Source organism: Diceros bicornis, chromosome 31 (assembly GCF_020826845.1).
Source record: "Diceros bicornis minor isolate mBicDic1 chromosome 31, mDicBic1.mat.cur, whole genome shotgun sequence".
Classification (NCBI taxonomy): domain Eukaryota; kingdom Metazoa; phylum Chordata; class Mammalia; order Perissodactyla; family Rhinocerotidae; genus Diceros; species Diceros bicornis.
In genome coordinates this window covers 9,485,453-9,497,588 of record NC_080770.1, presented here as the reverse complement: position 1 = coordinate 9,497,588, position 12,136 = coordinate 9,485,453, and the positions used below count along the sequence as shown (strand labels likewise).

The window sequence follows — 12,136 nt, the reverse complement described above, 5'->3', positions numbered from 1 at the left end:
TTTATACCACAGCTGGTTAGCAAAGGATAAGCTTGCTCTAAAGAATGCAGAACATACGTGCTTCTTCCATGTCTTTTCATATTTGTATTTATTTGTTTGTTGCTTTCATTTTATTTTTACTAGGAGAAAAGACTCAAGAAAAGCAAAGCAGGAAGATATTTCCATGAAAGTGACACCGTTGTAAGGAATTCCAGGAACTAACTACTGATTCAAGGGCAAATTAAAGGGGGAAAAATGAGATAATTCCTCATAAGGGAAAATATGTAAAATAAATAAATGAAAATATATAACAGAAAGATGGATTTTTTAGAAGCGCAGTGTTAAATTACTAAGTATAAAATACTCATAATTAATCCTAATAAGAAACGTGAAGAAAACCATAATATTTTAAAAGGACTTAGAATATTTGTATAATTGTAGATAACTAACATGTTTCTGGATAGGTAGGTTGATTAGAACTAAAAATAACAATTCTACCCCCAATTAATTATTGGTAGAATAATTGATGTAATAATTACAATTAAAAAACTTACAGGGCCGGCCCTGTGGCTTAGCGGTTAAGTGCGCACGCTCCGCTGCTGGCGACCTGGGTTCGGATCCCGGGCGCGCACCGACGCACTGCTTCTCCAGCCATGCTGAGGCCGCGTCCCACATACAGCAACTAGAAGGATGTTCAGCTATGACATACAGCTATCTACTGGGACTTTGGGGGAAAAAATAAATAAATGAAAAATTAAAAAAAAAAACTACATACTTTTGGAAGAATCTGAAAAATAGTTACAAGTTTATCTAGAAATTTCAAATAAACAAAGGAATTTAAAAAATCACAGATTGAGGGGAGGCTGGCTAGCGTATGGAGTAGCACATGCTGGAGTTTATCATAGCTGCAATCGTCAAAATAGTAATAGCAGATGCATTTGCATATCAGGAGCTCCAAAAACAAACCATAGTAAATCTAACACTTAATATATAATACTGGTATCAGAAATCACAGGGCAAAAGAAGGGATTATGCAACAAATAGTACAAATAACTATTTAAAAATAAACGTCTAATAATGTGACTTAATACCCTAAACTGAAAAATATACTACTTTAATAAAATGTTAAATGAATTTAAAAAAACTAAACCTTTCATTAGAAAATTTGGCTACAAAATATTGGGATAAAAAGGGTTTTGAATAGTAAAACAAAAGCCAGACATTTAAGACAGGTAGATTTCAATACAAGTCATCTAAAGCCTTTGTTGGGCAAAACCCTAACAACTTATCAGAGGAAGCTAGAAAAAAAATCAGGAAAACGATAAAAACGGTTGACATTTAGTGGTGGAATTTTAAGTGATTGTTACTTTCTTCTTTGTAAGTTTCCGTATCAAATTTTAAGCACAGAATACATAAAATTTCAAAATATCATAGATATCAAAAATCAGAGCAACCAAAAATATAAAGTCTTCCAAATGTACTTTTAAAATGTAGAATTCTCATAATATTTACCCAAAAGGATAATAAATAATCCGTTAGAAAAATGAGTAAAAGGCAGAACATATCATTTTCAAGAGAAAAAAACCACATGGACAATAAATTCATGAAACTGAATAAACACACTAGAAATTAAAGACAGAAACACAAATGAAAGATCAGCTTAAAGTGTGCTCATTGTTGAGGTTTGTGAGAGTGCAGTTAAATAGAAACTCATTAATGGATAGTGAAATTATAAAATAATTCATGCTAGAGAGCTGCTAAAAACACAGTTTGACATCATTATCAAGAGCTTTGAAATAAAATTTCAGTAATTCAGCAGCCACTTATTAAGCAAGTATTCACTACCAAGCAGTGTGGTAACCACTCTGCACAGGAAGATGAAAGGAAAAAATAGACATAACACAGATGGAACAGATATGTATCTTAGTACACAAGTGCAGGTGTGGTCTCACATTTTTATCTTCTACAGGTCAATATAATTTTAATTTAAGTTCCCATTTCCTCCAGGTTGGCAGTAAATCACAAGTCAGTTATCTTGTGGGATTATTTCCACAATCCTTCCCTACCAGAACTATCTATGATCCCAGGGGTATATGCAATGCCTCAGTGATGAGATGAGAACTAGAGAGCGCAGCCACTGCCTATCAGTTATGTGTTCAAAGAGATGACTAGGTTAATATAGGCCCTGTACATACTTGGTTGCTACAACTTCCCATTCAACACATGAGGAGTTGGAATTGGGGCTTCCAGTCTGACTGTTCAGCTCCCTATGCAGCCACTCTGGATGGGTCTTCTGCTTCCCTAGGGCATTACCACAGCTCAGTACTCGGTACTTCTCCCCTGTAACCAACAGACCCTCCCCTGATTTCACCTCTTCCCAAACACTCAACTTCCTCCCTTCTCTCATTACCTCTTCCAGAGACCCTCTAGTTCCCCAAAAGACTTTAGATTTTGAAAACACAGTCAGTCAATCTTACAAGCTTCTCCTGCTTTTCACCTGAAAAATGCCTTCCGAGATGAAAAAGCACAAATATGACAAACTACAGAATTTGGAAAAGACACAAGGGAAATTCCAAAGGAATCAGCCTTAATGAGTATCATTGCCTTCTCCAGCTACATTCGTCCCCTAATGAAGTGTTTGAGATCCTAATATGACAAAGACCAGGTAGAAACCATTGTTGTTCACCTTGAAGGAACGTGACAAGTCCATAGATTCTGGTGTTTCTGTGAAAGAGTCTTCCACAGTTCTTCATGGGCCTTTGATGGTGCAAACCAGCAGCTGTCTCCACGAGATGGTCATTGGTGCAGGAATTGAAAAGGAGTGAGATAGGGAGTGACATCAGGGAAGATGGCATAGTAGGAAGCACCAGGAACCCATCTTTTCATGTGGACCAAAAGCACTGGCAGAAACTATCTGGTTAACTATTTTAAAAATATGAAGTCTCTTCAAAGTTTTCAGCTTCCAGGTGAAGAAGGCTTAGCTGATAAATTGTGATTAATTTCAGTCAATTTCAACCATTACCACAGCAGGGGCACACACACTCATCCCTATGGCATGCAGCCATGTCCACATTCCTGGAGCAGGTTGGGGAAGCCAGGGTGGGCAAAAAAGACCTTGTCCTTCAAACATCAAGCATCTGTGTTACGATTTCTGCTTCTGATCACAGAGGTGCCTACATAAAGTTGGATGGCCAATGTTGCAGACCCCACAGGCTGAAGCAGCTTACAAGAGATTTAAAGAGAGAGCACTTGTTATTTTTTTCCTTTTCCCTTTTTCCCCTTTTGGAAGCTATACTTTAAGGACTAGGACAATCAAAAGCAACCACATGTACAGGGAAATTTAGAAGTCACCACTCATGCTCAGGTAAGGGTTCAGGCTCAGAAAAGAACTGAGAAGACTTTAAGATTTCGTCTTTAAAAAGCACTGAGAAGGCCTTAAGATTTCAGCTTAGGCTATTCTCAGGCACAGAGACACGCTGCAACAATAAAAAAGAGCAAAACTTGGGGAAGGCAGAAAATCTGACTGCCAGTGTTACCATATTAAGATTCAAATGCCAAGTTCTCAACAAAAAAAAATCATAAGAGACACAAAGAAACAGGAAAGTATGACCCATTCAATGGAACAATAAAAATCAACAAAAAACGAGCCCTGAGGAAGCCCAGAACATAAACTTACTAAATAAAGGCTTTAAAAAAAACTATCAAAAGATAATTCAAGGAGCCAAAGGAAGACACAGAAAAATACAGGAAAATGATGTATGAATAAAGGTAAAATATCAATAAAAAGCTTGAAAATATAAGAAAGAACTAAAAAGAAATTATAGAGGTGAAAAGTACAATAACTAAAAGGAAAATATCACTAGATGGGTTCAAAAGCATGTTTGAGCAGGCAGGAGAAAGAATTAGTGAACTTGAAGATAGGACCATTGAAATTATCAAGTCTGCAAAACAGAAAGACAAAATATTGGATAAAGAGAGACAGAGCTTAAGAAACCTGTGGGACACCATCAAGATGACCAACAAATGCATTGTTGAAGTCCCAAAAGGAGTGATACAAAAGAGGAAAACAGAATATTTGAAGAAATGATGGCAGAAATGGTCCCAAATTTGATGAAGGACATGAATCTACATATCCAAGAAGCTCAACAAACTCCAAGTATAATAAACCTAAAGAGACCCACACCAAGACATATTATAACCAAACTGTCCAAAGACTAAGACAAAGAGAGACTCATGAAAGCAGCAAGAGAGAAGCAACTCATTACATACAGAGAGACTCAATATTATCAGCCAATTTCTTTAATTTCTTGGAGGTAAGAAGGCAATGCGTTGATACAGTCAAGTGCTGGGGAAAAAAAGTTATCAACTGAGAATTCTATATCCAACAAAACTTTCTTTCAAAAAGTGAGAGATAAATTAAGATATACCTAGATAAAGAAAAGCTCAAGGAGTTCATTACCATTAGATCTGCTCTGCAAGAAATGCTAAAGGTAGTTTTCAGGTAGAAATGAAAGAATGCTATACAGCAATGCGAAGATCCAACCATATGCTGTGTTCAAGAGGTTCACTTTAGAGGTAAAGACATAAATAGGTTGAAAGTGAAAGGATAGAAAAAGATATTTCATGCAAATAGTTATCAAAAGGGATCTGGTTGGCTATACTAGTATCAGACAAAATAGACTTGAAATCAAAAAGATTATGAGAGACAAGAGAGAACATTATATATTAATAAAAGTTTCAATACAGCAAGAATATCTAAAAATTATAAAAACATACACACTTAAAAACAGACCCTCAAAATATATAAAGTAAGAGAGAGAGAGATGGCAAACTGTTGTACCAAGGCACTTATTCCCAATGGCAACATTAATTTAAAAAAAAAAAACTGGAGACTGAATAAAATAACTTTACAAGAGCTCCGGAAAACAATCAAAGGACTACAGCCACCAAGCAAACACCAATCAAGAAAAGGGCACATTCAAAAGGTAGGAAATTCTTAGTCACTCCTACACTAGCCCTTCCCCAGTGCAGCACAATAATGGTCTGGAGGAAGCAAGAGCCCAGCTCCCAATCCCTTCTGTAGAACCAGAAACAGCAGAGAAGACCTTATGTGCAATGTTCAATACTGTGGGGGCTGCATGAAGTAGTGGACTCTCTTTTGCCTAAGAGCTCAGGGCAGGAGAAGGAGCATAACTCAGATCTCAGGCTGGAAAGATAGACTGAAGGCTGTGGGCAATGGTTATATAAGCTGGGAGGGACAACAGTCATGTACTGCATAACGACGTTTCAGTCAACATTGGATTGCGTATACAATGGTGGTCCCATAAGATTATAATGGAGCTGAAAAATTCTGAAAAGAGTGACACCTCCTCAAGGAGAATCTCAGGCAGATCCTTCAAGAGGTATTCCAGAAGAAGGCAGTGTTATCATAGGAGATGACAGCTCCATGCATGTTAGTGCCCCTGAAGACCTTCCTGTGGGACAAGAAGTGGAGGTGGCAGACAGTGATATTGATGTAGGTCCTGCGTAGGCCTAGGCTACTGTGTATGTTTGTGTCTTGGTGTTGAAAAAAAAAAGTTTAAAAAGTAAACAAAAAAATTAAAAATAGAAGAAAGCTTATAGACTAAGGATGCAAAGAAATAAAATATTTTTTACCGCTATACAATGTGTTTGTGTTTTAAGTTAAGTTTTATTACAAAAGAATCAAAAGGTTTAAAAAATGTAAAAGCTTATAATGTAAAGAAGTGACAGTAAGCTGAAGTTAATTTATTATTGAAGAAAGAAAATATTTTTCTATAAATTTAGTGTAGCCTAAGTGTACAGTGTTTATAAAGTCTACAAGTGTGTACAGTAATGTCCTAGGCCTTCGCATTCACTTACCACTCACTCATTGACTCACCTAGAGCAACTTACATTCTTGCAAGCTCCATTCATGGTAAGTGTTCTATGGTGTACCATTAGGTGTACCTACAGGTGTACCATTTTTTTCTTTTATATTATATTTTTACTGTACCTTTTCTGTGTTTGGATACGTTTAGATACATAAATACTTACCATTGTGTTAAAAATTGCTTAGAGTATTCAGTACAGTAACATGTACAGATTGGAAGCCTAGGAGCAATAGGTTATACCATATAGCCTAGTTGTATAGAAGGCTATAACATCTAGGTTCATGTAAGTACATTCTATGATGTTCATACAATGATGAAATTGCCTAATGATTCATTTCTCACAAAGTGTCCCCATTGTTAAGTGACACTTCACTGTATAGATCTACAGAAGCCTGAGGGAGAGATTACTAGTGGGGAAATATAACCAATGATCTAAAGTCCCAAGTGGAAGCTGTGGTGAGAGTCTTTGCAAAATAAAGAAATTTAAAAGCAGCTGTGTATACAGGATAATTGATAAAGCCACACAAAGACCTACACAGGATGCATTCTCAGAAAAGACCTGAAAAGACCTTAAGCTTCACTATAGCTGATTACAAGGCTCAAAGCACACTCTGCTAATAGTGAAGGACATCCCCAGCATAGAGCCAAGCAAGAAAGATTAACAGAGGTGGCTGCTGTTTCTTCAAGTACCAAATTTTCAACAAAACATCATAAGGCATACAAAGAAACAGAAAAACATGGTGCAATGAAGGAAGAAAATGGCAGGAGAAACCATCCCTGTGTAAACATAGCCCTCAGACATACCAGACAAGAACTTTAAAACAACTGTCTTAAATATGCTGAAAGAGCTAAAGCAAAACGTGGACAAAGCACTAAAAGATATCAGGAAAACTATGTATGAACAAGATAAGAATATAGCAAGAGATAGAAATTATAAAAAGGAACCAAACAGAAATTCTGAGGCTAAAAATACAGTAACTGAGTTGAAAATAAAAGGATTTTATGGGATCAACAGGAAGAAAACAAATAACTCAATTTTTAAATGGGCAGAGGACCTGAATAGACATTTTTCCAAAGAAGACATACGTGGTCCATAGGTATATGCAAAGGAGCTCAATATCACTAATCATCAAGGAAACACAAATCAAAACCACAATGAGATATCACCTCACGCCTGTTAGGATGGCTATTCTCGAAAAAAGAAGAGGTAACAAGTGTTGATGGAGATGTGGAGTTATCTATTGCTGCAAAACAAATCACTCCAAAACTTGGAAGCTTCAAACAACAAAAATTTGTTATCTCACACAGTTTCTGAGGGTCAAGAATCCTTAAGCACCTTAGGTAGATACCTTTGGCTCAAGCTCTTTTATGATGTTGCACTCAAGGTGTTAGCAGAAGTTAAACTTATCTAAGGGTTTGACTGGTGCTGAAGGAGCTACCTCCAAGATGGCTCCCTCTCAGGCTGTTATTGAAAGAAGACCTCAGTTCCTTGCCACAGGGGCTTCTCAGGGAATGTCCTCATGACATGCTTTCCCAGGAGCAAATAACCCAAAAGACAGAGCTACCAAGATGGCAGCCACAGTGTCTTTTTAATAACCAATGTTACTGCAATAAACAAAAAATTTAAAAAATTAAAAAACCTTAATCTCAAAAACCATGCATTGTCCCGCCCCTCCAACTTTCCAAGGGAGATTTATCAAACTATGTGTGGATATATTTCTATTAAAAACTGTGATTTGCATCACTGTTCAGTTTCTACCCCTATGTCCCTTATAAGCTTACAAGTGTCAGTTCTAGGAGCACTCCCCATACAACTTCCTGCATATACATTTCTGCTCTCTTTCCCAGGGAACTGACTGAAAAAAAAAAACCCTATGACAATGGCTAACAAAACACGGTAACACTATGGGCAAAAAAATGGGCTGCCAAAAAGAGTATTACTTAATATAAGCAATCAGAAGAAATCAAGGAAGGATAATCAACAATTTGAGGGTAGCTCCCCCACAAAAATCCTGATCCCTTATCAAATTTCCACACCAGAGCTAGTTCTCAGAACCCAAAACCACTAACTGGAGGAGAAGCCTTATCCCCAGAAGGAAGAACTCTGAAATACTGCAGTAATTGAACACATGAATGATTCTTCCAGTCCTTCTCAGAGAGATCTAACACCACTTACTTGGGTGAACATGCACTGGAAATATTTTGAGGACTGCTGGACACAGAGTTTATGGTGTCACTAATATTGAAGGACTCAAAAAGTCATCCTGCTGCCCCTCTTAAAGCAAGAGTTGGGGAGTCAGATAATAGTGTCCTGACTCAGAGTCCACATTCTCATCCACAGGGTCCATATTCTCAAAACGATTGTGTCCCCTCTCCCTGTATGTACACGCGACTGAGTATACTCAGAGGTTTACAGAAACCTCACATTGGTTCCTTGGCCTGTGGTGTACAAGCTGTCCTAGTGGAAAGAAACAAGTGGAAACTGGAAAACTACTGTCTACCTCCCTCGTAAGAGAGTAAATCAGAAACAATACTGTATTTATGGTGAATAGCAGAAGTTATTCCACTTTTAGAGGCCTACAGCACACAGGGGTAGTAGTTTCCAGCATGTCTCCGTTTAATTATTTGCAGCATCAGAGTTAATTTCACTTAAGTCTGGCCCTGCAAATAATTGACTGATCTTGGAGGAGAACAGTGGACTACCACAAATAGAAAAAAATATTAGACCCAATTAGAGATTGTTGCCACATGTGGTGTTCTTTGCTAGAGCAGATTAACACTGATTCATGTCAAAGCACGTGGGTACTAATCTGTGGAATTTGTTGTTCATATTCACATGAGATGTGCCACAATATACACTTACATTCTTGCCCCAAGACTCTGTTACCTCTCTACCCCATCTTTGTAATATAATCCAAAAGACCTGGACTGTGTGCACATTTTATAGAATATCACTTGGTCCCTTATACCAATGACATCATATTCATCAGAGTAGATGATCATGAAATGGCAATACATTGGAGGCTTTGGCAAGACATGTGTGACACTAAGTGGGGGAAATAAACTGCAAATATTCGGGAGCCCACAACATAAGGGATATTTTAGAATTCCAGGTGGCTGGGGCATGCTGTGATATACCCTGCAAAATGAAAGGCAAATTATTGTATCTTGCCTCTACCAGCACTATGAAGGAAGCACAATGCCTAGGAGGCCTCATCATTGCTATCAGTAGTATTTTCCACACTTGGAGTCCTTTTCAATCCATTCACTGAGTAACACGGAACACCGCGAGTTCTGAGGTGGGCCAAGCACATGAAAGGGCTCTGGAGAAGGTGGGAGCAGCCCCGCACATGGGTCATACTACCTGAAAATATATCTTACAGTAAAAGAGTCATCTGGAGTGGGAAAAGATGTTGTATAAAGTTTATGGTGGGGCCGGCCCCATGGCTTAGCAGTTAAGTGCGCGCGCTCCGCTACTGGCGGCCGGGGTTCAGATCCCGGGCGCGCACCGACGCACCGTTTCTCCAGCCATGCTGAGGCCGTGTCCCACATACAGCAACTAGAAGGATGTGCAACTATGACATACAACTAGCTACCGGGGCTTTGGGGAAAAAAAAGGAGGAGGATTGGCAATAGATGTTAGCTCAGAGCCGGTCTTCCTCAGCAAAAAGAGGAGGATTAGCATGGATGTTAGCTCAGGGCTGATCTTCCTCACAAAAAAAAAAAAAGTTTATGGCAAGTCTCAATAGGAGAATTACATCATAGGCTTTAAAGGTATGGAGCAAAATCATGCCACCAGAAGCATGACTAAGGACACCAAATTGCCATGTGACCAGAGCACATGAGCACTAAGTTGGTTGTGTTAAAGCCATCAAGTCATATTGCCAGGTGGGCCAGCAACAATCCATCCTAATGTGGAAGTGGTTCATCTGGGACAAGCACAGATAGGGACAGAGGACACAAATAAGCTGCATAAAAAGGTGGTTCAAAGCCCCTCTCATCTACTAATGTTATACCTCATTCCAGTTCACACCAAGCCCCCCTGGGTGTCTGTTATGACCAGAAGACAGAAGAAGAAAATAATTGAGCTAGGTTCACATGTGGAATGACTCACAATATGGATACAAGCCACAAATGGACTGCTTCTGAACTGCTGGCCCACTCTGGGTGACCTTGTGTTATGAGAGGTTCGGGGATTCAATCAGAGATGTAAAAGACACTTTCCACTCCAAACAAATGGACCGAAGGTATATTTTATTATATAGAGGATAGTAAAGGCGATAGTCCGCAAACAGATCCGAATAGGTCAAATAATAAGAGGGAAAAAACACCAGCTCGACTGGAAAGGGAAAACATCTACATCGGCTGAGATAGCAGCAGATCCGAATAGGTCATATAATAAGAGGGAAAAACATCAGATCGATCGGAAAGGGAAACACCAGATCGACTGAAGGGAAATGACACAAATCAACTGGAAAGAGAAACACCAGGTTGACCGAAAAGAGAACACATCAAATCAGTTACTTCACAGTAAATCAATTACTCACAACATCCATGCCCCACTGCCGGGAGAGCCCTGTCAATCGACACAGCTGGGCAAGGATCACACGTCCTGGGCAAGGCGTCCCTTCCACAGGTGGAACTCTCACCGGGTCTCAGTCTCCAGCAGTTTATATAAGCAGTTACAGAGTTTACAGAGCAAGCATCCAGTGTTCCCATGCACAAATGGTTATCAGTGGCGTACGTGCACTGAGCCCCTTGGCTAACGTCCCAGCCCAGTAGTTGTGTACGTGCATTGTTTTCTTTGGTTATCGTCTTAGCCCGGCACAGATGGCCAGTCCATCCCGTGCTACGACGCTCCAAGAGCCTTGAAATGTTACAACTTGCAACTCCCTCCGTGGGAGAAGGGCCAGTTCCCACCACGCAGAAAGCAGCTTTTATATTTCTTTTTGTGCTGGTGGCTGTAGGTCAATGGAGCGGCCAAACATGGCTGTACTCATGTCAAGACACCTTGATAGTCAATGCTGACAGGAAATTCTCTCAATGGGCAGAGATTCAGGCATTACACCTGACCACCCACTTTGTGTTGAAATAAAAGTAGCCTTCCATAAGATATGTACAGATTAAAGAGGTTTTCAAACAGCTTAGCTTGTTGGTCTGGGCATGAAAACAGAAAAGTTGGATGATAGGGGGTTAGGAGACCTGGGCAAGAGGCATGTGGAGGCTCCTATGGGAATGGCATGAGGTGTGAAGATCTTAGCATCGTATTTATCAACCATTAGAAACCACAAACCATAAAGGAGGCATTAAACAACAAAGTAAGCAAAATGACTTAGAATTGATGTCCCCCATCCTCTTACATCAGCATCCCCAGTGCAGGCAAAATTGGTTTCTCAGTGGAGGCAGGTATAGAGGCTATGCACAGGTCCAACAGCATGAGCTCCCACTCACCACCTCTAAACTATCTGCTATTGCTGCTAAATGTCTAAACTACAGACAACAGAGACAAATGTTGTGTCACCAATATGGCACCATTCTTCAAGGAGACCAACCAGCACCTTGATGACAAATTGATTACATTAGACCCATTTCATCTCCAAAGGGGCAGAGATTCATATTGAATAGAATCAACATATATTCTGGGGAGGATTTCTCTTTCTTGCCTTCATGGCCTCAACAAGCACAACTATCCAAAGGCATTGAGAGTGTATGATCAACCAACACAGGACCCTTCATAACATTTTATTGAACCAAGGGTCACACAGGAAAGGAAAAGAGGCATGGAAGTGGAGCCATGACTGTGGAATCTCTTGTTTCTGTTACACACTCTACCACCCAGAAGCTGCCAGTTCCAAGAGCGGAGGGACAACCTTGTGAAAATGCAGATGAGATTCCAGTTGGGAGATGATACTCTGCTGAAATGGGAAACCACATTCCAGGATGCAGTATACACTGTAAATCAATGACCACTATATGGTGCTTTGTTCCCCTAGAGGTAGAATAAATGGCCAGGGAACAAAATGGTGAAAGTTGAAATGGCTTCATTTACCACACTCTTAGTGCCCCACTTGGGGATTTTTGTCTTTCAGTCCCTGAAAATCAAGGTTCTGTGAGTATAGAGATCATGGTATACAGAATGGAAATTTCCACCAGAAGACACAGGTAGGGTATGAAACATTAAGCTATGCCTATGCCTTAGTCACATCAGATTTATGGGCTAAGAGGCTAGCAAGCAAGGAAAGTAGTCACCAATTTGACTAGATTAA

The 12,136-nt window shown here is 39.5% G+C and overlaps 1 pseudogene; it reads left to right on the top strand.

Moving 5' to 3' along the window:
- The window catches only part of LOC131394916 (organic anion transporter 7-like), a 40,409-nt pseudogene extending 40,201 nt beyond the window's left edge, over positions 1-208 (top strand).
- Positions 209-12,136: the final 11,928 nt, after the last annotated feature.